Genomic DNA, 6,183 nt, shown 5'->3' with positions numbered 1-6,183 from the left:
TTCTTTTAGTTTATGACTAGAGGCAACCTATTGGAACCTATTATTTTTTATAGTGAGATTGAAAGAACTGCTTGTAGAAATCGAAGAGAGGATAGAGAAGTAAGACAAGATCAACATCAGACTATTATAGGCAATAAAGAGGAAGAAGGTATTATGAAAGATATTATTCTAGAACTTGATTCGGTTATACATGTCGTGACCGCATTATTGTTTGATATACTGAGGTGATAGAGGCACTTAGGATTTAACCCACCTAACCTTTAATTAGCTTATACCCTTAGTAAACCCCGTTGATCCTAACAAATTTTTTCTATCACTTTTTAATGTTAACCTGTAATCTATATCGGTGTTGTAAATTTATCTTTCCTATTGACAACCTTTTTGTTGAGATTTAATTTGGTTAGTTGCCTAACTATGTTTCATCATTGGTATTGCTGAATTTCTTACTCTAAAAAATCAAAAAAAAAAATTGATTGAGCTTGAATCGTTAGTTTCATCTTTTGTTGAAAGCTCATTTGCATTCTTTATTTCTTGTTGATGTAAATTCTTACATCTGATTTTTTTTCTAGTTTAATAACTTATCAGTTTGATTCTCGATTATAACCAACTCTTCTGACCTATTCCATAATCTTAACCTAAGCCCCATTACAACATTGTTACGACCTTTTTATTGGTGTGTGATCTCATTTATATAGTGGTGGAGATTTGATTTTCAAGCAAGCTTGTGGTAATGACATTTCTTTTTCGACTACTGAGTGCATATTACTTGAACTTTAAACACTTTGAGTGTTTTGAGTGAATCCTTAGTGAGGATCTTAATTCTTGTTAAGTTTGAATTTTAGGTAATTATTGAGATAAGGGAGATGCTTAATGTTTTTAAAGCTTAAAATTCTCTACTTGGATTGCTTGTGTTGTTTAGTGTCATTTTGGTGTGAATTTCCAATACATGATTATCTGTAAATTATCCTAAGACATTATCGGTGAAAACAATAAATTGAGAGAAGTTAAATTGAATGTGGATTGAGAATTTTGCTTGAGGACAAGCAAATGCTTAAGTGTGGGGATATTTGATAAGTGCTAAAAGTAACATGTTTTAATCACATTCTTAATACTTTTTTGGGTGATTATTTGATGTTAGTAATGAATTTTATACTCCTAATCCTTTAAATTTACATTTTTATATTTAGGAGAGCATTTGGGAGCAAAAGGAGAAAAAAATGTGCGAAAAATGAAAAATTAGAAAAAGTTACAAGAGCCACACGGGCTGACCCCTTACACACGTCCATGTGGCTGGCCATGTTGATTTCACAAGTTTGCACCCTAAATTGCGGGAAAACGTGTTTTTTAGGTTTTTCGGGCATTCTAAGGCATATATATGACAAAAATAAGAAGATAGGAGGCAGCCGTCAGAGAATATTAAAGAAAACAACTTAAAAACACCATTGAAGCCGGTTCTAAAGCATATTTCTATTAAGATTGAAGATTCCCAATTGATTTCTCAGGAGATTATCATGAGTTTCTTTATTGCTTTCGGTTATAATTTGTCTTAAATGTTTCTATTTTCAAGCATGAACTAATTTTCTAAATACCTAGAGAGATGAACTCTATGATGAATTCTGTCTTTTAATTTTTATTTTACGCAATAAATACTTAGATATTGTTCTCAATTATGTTTGCTTAATTCTTCGTTTGATATTTTTAGATTATTGATCTATGTTTGATGTGCTAAAATCAGAGGAGGAATAGGCCCTATTTAAGAGTAGATCTTGCATAATTGAGTGGAGTTGCATGCAATCCTTGAAATAGGACAACATAAATCTATCGGATTAGAGTCAAATCTAACAGGGGAATCCATAGAACGAGTTATAGTGGTAATAGGGGTTTTAATTAGAAATAACTTTCAATTAATCAACCTAAAGTCAGTTGCTCTTACTCTCGAAAGAGATATTAGCATAATTTCGGGCTACGGATCAAGATATTAAGTAAATAAATTGCTTAATTTAGATTGATAGTGTCGAATGAAATCTAGGTGAATTCTTTCTTGGGTATTGTTTCGGTTCTTGGTTGTTAATCGTTTATTTGCTTGTCTTGTTCTTTGACATGTTCATTAGTTAATTACTTTAGTTAATTTTAGTTTTCAATTAATCATTCGAATTATTCAGTTCAATAATAGAAAGACAGTAATTACTAGTACTTATAGTCTTCATGGGAACAATATCTTTGCTCACTGTAGCTATACTATTAATTGATAGGTACACTTGCCTTAGTCAAATTTTTAGTTAGTTTACGATGCATCAGCTCCATATTATGAATCTGATTTTGTTGAAAATAGTGATTTAAAATATTTTAAGGACTTTAATATGGATAACATTGTAAATTACTTGATATAGGGTTCAGGTGAATGGAAGCACTACCCCAACACTGATATTCCTACTTCTTTCAATCAAGTGATTATGTTCCCCATTGCAAAAATGTGGATGCAATTTCTATGAACCCGAATTGTAACAACCTAATTTCGATCCTAATCGAAATAGTGGTTTCAGAACCACAAATCTGAGTCAAAATTTTTAAATATTATTTTCTGTGTTTATAATTTGTGAATTAATATGTGTGAAAATTTCGTGATTTAATTTTACTGTTTGTATGCTTAATTTGATAAAAGGACTAAATCGCATAAAGTGTGAAAGTTCTATTTTACAAGCTAAAGGTGTCTAAAAGCTATAGAATATTAATTGGAGGTCCCTAATGTGCAATTAGGCCTTGTTTAGGGTGGTGGCCAAACATAGGGACAAAGAAAAGATTTGGTCAATTGGTTAGGTAAAAATTTGGTGACTAAATTGATTTTTATCATAAAATAAAGAAAAGAGTGATATCATCTTTTCTTCTCCACTTTCACCACTGGAAATTAGCAGTAAAATAGGGGTTTGAGAGCTCAAAAATTTCAGCAAGCTTTTCTCCTTACAAGTAAGTGTTTTGATGATCATTCTTTGATAATTTTTGTACTTTTGGAACCCTTGTAGCTTGAGCTAGCTAATGAGGGGACTATTTTGCAAAATGGTTGGAAGTCTAGGGTTTTTCCATGTGAGCTTTTATGTTTTTTGCTGCATTTTTATGGAAGAAAATGAGTCTTAGTTGTTAAATAAACAACTTTTGCGAAAGGTGTTACCATGAAAACACCTAAAAGGACCTTTTTTGTAAATGTTATAAAATAGGTGTTAAATATGTGAAATAAATGACATGTATGGACTTATATGAGTCTAGGGAATATTCGGCGAAGCTATAGTGTGGTCAAATTTGGAATATTTTGTATTTTGCGAAATAGGGACTAAATTGTGAGAAATGTAAAATGTCAGGGAAAAAGTGAAATTTACTTATTTATGCATTTTTGATTGAATTGAATGAAATTATGTTTGAATGAGTTTAATTTGAATATGTTTAGATCAAGAATTAAAGAAATCAGACTTGGATCGGGGAAAACAAAAGTCGTCAATTAATCGTTCCGTTTCGGTTTATCATTGTTCGAGGTAAGTTTATGAGCAAATAGATTATATAAATTCTAAATAAATATTAGTTATATATATGCTGAAATGAAAACATGCAAATATATATATATGTAGCTGAATGTGTTTAAGTTCGGGTAACAGAAATAGACGTGGATGTGATTTACCGATATTTAGCACTGAGTGTGTGAGTATGGAATAGCTATGACTATACGAATGGCACTAAGTGTGCGCAACAAAAATGACGATGTCGAGTAACGGGCACTAAGTCTGCGATACCAAGATCAATTTGGTTAAATAAGAGAGAGCACTAATTGTGCAACGTCATTATAGCTTCGACAAATTATTTAGCACAAATTTTGTGGATCCAATGAATGATGAATATGACGTATAAGTACATGATATTACAAGTATGTTAAATAATATATGATATCAAGGTAAGTTGGTTATTTCATTTGTGATACAAATTAGATGATGCAAATGAAAGTATGTGTGTGTGTGTATTAAAGACTATATTTGGCCAAATGGTAAGTGTATATGATATCACAATTATGTTTTTTTAATGCTTATATATATATGAATATGAATTGAATAATTCGGTTATGTGATATTGAACTATTAATAACATTGAATTGTTTATTTGCTTATGACTTACTAAGCTTTGATAGCTTACCGTGCATATGTGTTTGCCTCGGTTTTATAGATTGTAGAAGTTAGTTGCGGGATTGGGGATCGTCAACGAAATCAATCACACTATTATCCGTTATCGGCATCTATAAAAGTTAAACTTAAACTTATGGCATGTATAGTCTATACTACTTTTTGGAATATATTTTGAATGAGGTATATATATAATAAGCCATGCGAAAATGGCTTGTTTATTTTGATATGTATGGTTTCATGCTTGATTAAATAGTATGGTTAATTGTTTGGATTGTGTTTCGAAAAAGGTTCAAATAGGGTAGTAAAGTTATTGATAATGATTAGCTATTGAGATGGCTAATTAAGAATATTTTTAGTGTTATGTATACCTAAATGCTAGTTAATACAAAGAAATTATGAAAGAGTAAAAAAATTTGCAATGGAACAGTTTTTTTTCTTGGACAGCAGCAGTTATGTGATTTTGAAAAATTCACCGAGGATATTAGAAATGGAATTAGATAGTGAATAAGGTATATAATTAAAGCTTATCGAGTCTATTTTCATATTAAAGAAACGGTATAGGCAAATGAATTTTATATTATGAGATATTTGAATTTTAGTGAGACAGTGTCAGAATGATTTTGGAATCCCCTATCCTGACTTTGGAAAATTATTAAAAATTTTACGAAAATAGTTATGGTTGAAATTTATATTTTTAAAATCTTGAATGAGTCTATTTTCAAGAGAAACAAACGGGAACATCATCCGAATTCTGTATGATAAGATAATTAATTTTTAGTGTAGAAAGGTTGAAGCTATCAGATAACAGAATAGGGGAAACTTTAAAGAATAAACTGTACTTATTGGCTGAACCAAAAATTTTGAAAATTTTATGGTAAGAAGATATATGAGTCTAGTTTTAGCAAAAATTTACAAATCTAAATTTCAAGTTTCGTAACTCGAGTTATAAATTTCGTAACTATAGAGATTAAATGAACAGTGTTTCTTACGATTACGCCCAGCCCAAAACAGTCCTTCGGAGTTGAACCGAAAAAAAAGCCTATTACTTAGGGCCCTTCATGAAGTTTGTGTTAAGAATATAGTCGGACCCTCTTTCTATAAGGAGTGTTACACGAATTGCTCCTTCTTTAAATAATTTTCGAGCAATACTATCGCATGTTGTTTTGCAGAAAAAATAGGTGTCTATAGGGACGTTGATATACCACTATATGATGAGATGCATCAATGGCTAGAAAGTTGGGGCTTTTCCCCCCACTTAGTGATAGCCCTGTGCAAAAAGGTTGGAGTTCCAATGACCGCAACAGAACAGTTCATGAACCCGTCTAGAAGTCTCATTAGAGATTCACTATAGACGTAATATATGAAGCTTCAAAGAAAACAAATACAGGCTTGGAATAAACGACGAAAAGAAAAGATGATCATCTCAGCTTCATTTATGGAAGACAACATCAGCATCTTGGACAAAGTTAGAGGGAAGCAATATCCTCGACATAGAATGGATGATATGGTGGATGCAAGAGATGGTTCTGGTTGGACAAGAATTCGCAAGGCAAAACGGAATGCAAATACCAGATTTGCCACCAAATAAATATGGGTCGATGCAATTCCATCACCAATCTGAGGTGCAAGTGTAATAGCCCTTTATTAGTGGTGTTAGAAATAGTGGTTTTGGGGCCACAAATTTGACGAGTAAGTTTGTAAATGTTATTATTTAATATTTATGAGTCAAATATAGTATTTAAATAAATTTTGAATTGATAAATTATGTTATTTGAATGAATAATTAGGTTCAAGTGGCATGACCCTAAAGTTAAGTGGTTTTAGAAAATGAGGTATCGGGACCTCATTTTTAAAAACCAAGTCGTAAATATTTAAAATATTTACGAAATTTTATTAAGGTCGTATTAAAATTTGGTTAAGAAATTTTAATGTTTAGATAGTTAATTAATTAAAAAGGACTAAATTGTAGAGGATGCAAAAGTCAATCGCTATTAGCTTAATTGCATTAATTGGATAAAAA

At 31.1% G+C, this 6,183-nt stretch overlaps 1 long non-coding RNA gene across 2 annotated transcripts; it reads left to right on the top strand.

The window, feature by feature from the left end:
• Positions 1–2,861: 2,861 nt before the first annotated feature.
• LOC121213678 (uncharacterized) lies at positions 2,862–5,854 on the top strand. Of its 2 annotated transcripts, none has more exons than XR_005909125.1 (3): positions 2,862–2,964; positions 3,440–3,524; positions 5,333–5,854. It is a non-coding gene; the product is annotated as an uncharacterized lncRNA (long non-coding RNA). The 2 variants fall into 2 exon arrangements; XR_005909126.1 differs by lacking the exon at positions 5,333–5,854 and adding an exon at positions 4,204–4,530.
• Positions 5,855–6,183: the final 329 nt, after the last annotated feature.

Source organism: Gossypium hirsutum, chromosome D01 (assembly GCF_007990345.1).
Source record: "Gossypium hirsutum isolate 1008001.06 chromosome D01, Gossypium_hirsutum_v2.1, whole genome shotgun sequence".
NCBI lineage: Eukaryota > Viridiplantae > Streptophyta > Magnoliopsida > Malvales > Malvaceae > Gossypium > Gossypium hirsutum.
Note: the sequence above shows the minus strand (reverse complement) of the source record. Positions and strands in the feature narration are given on the sequence as shown.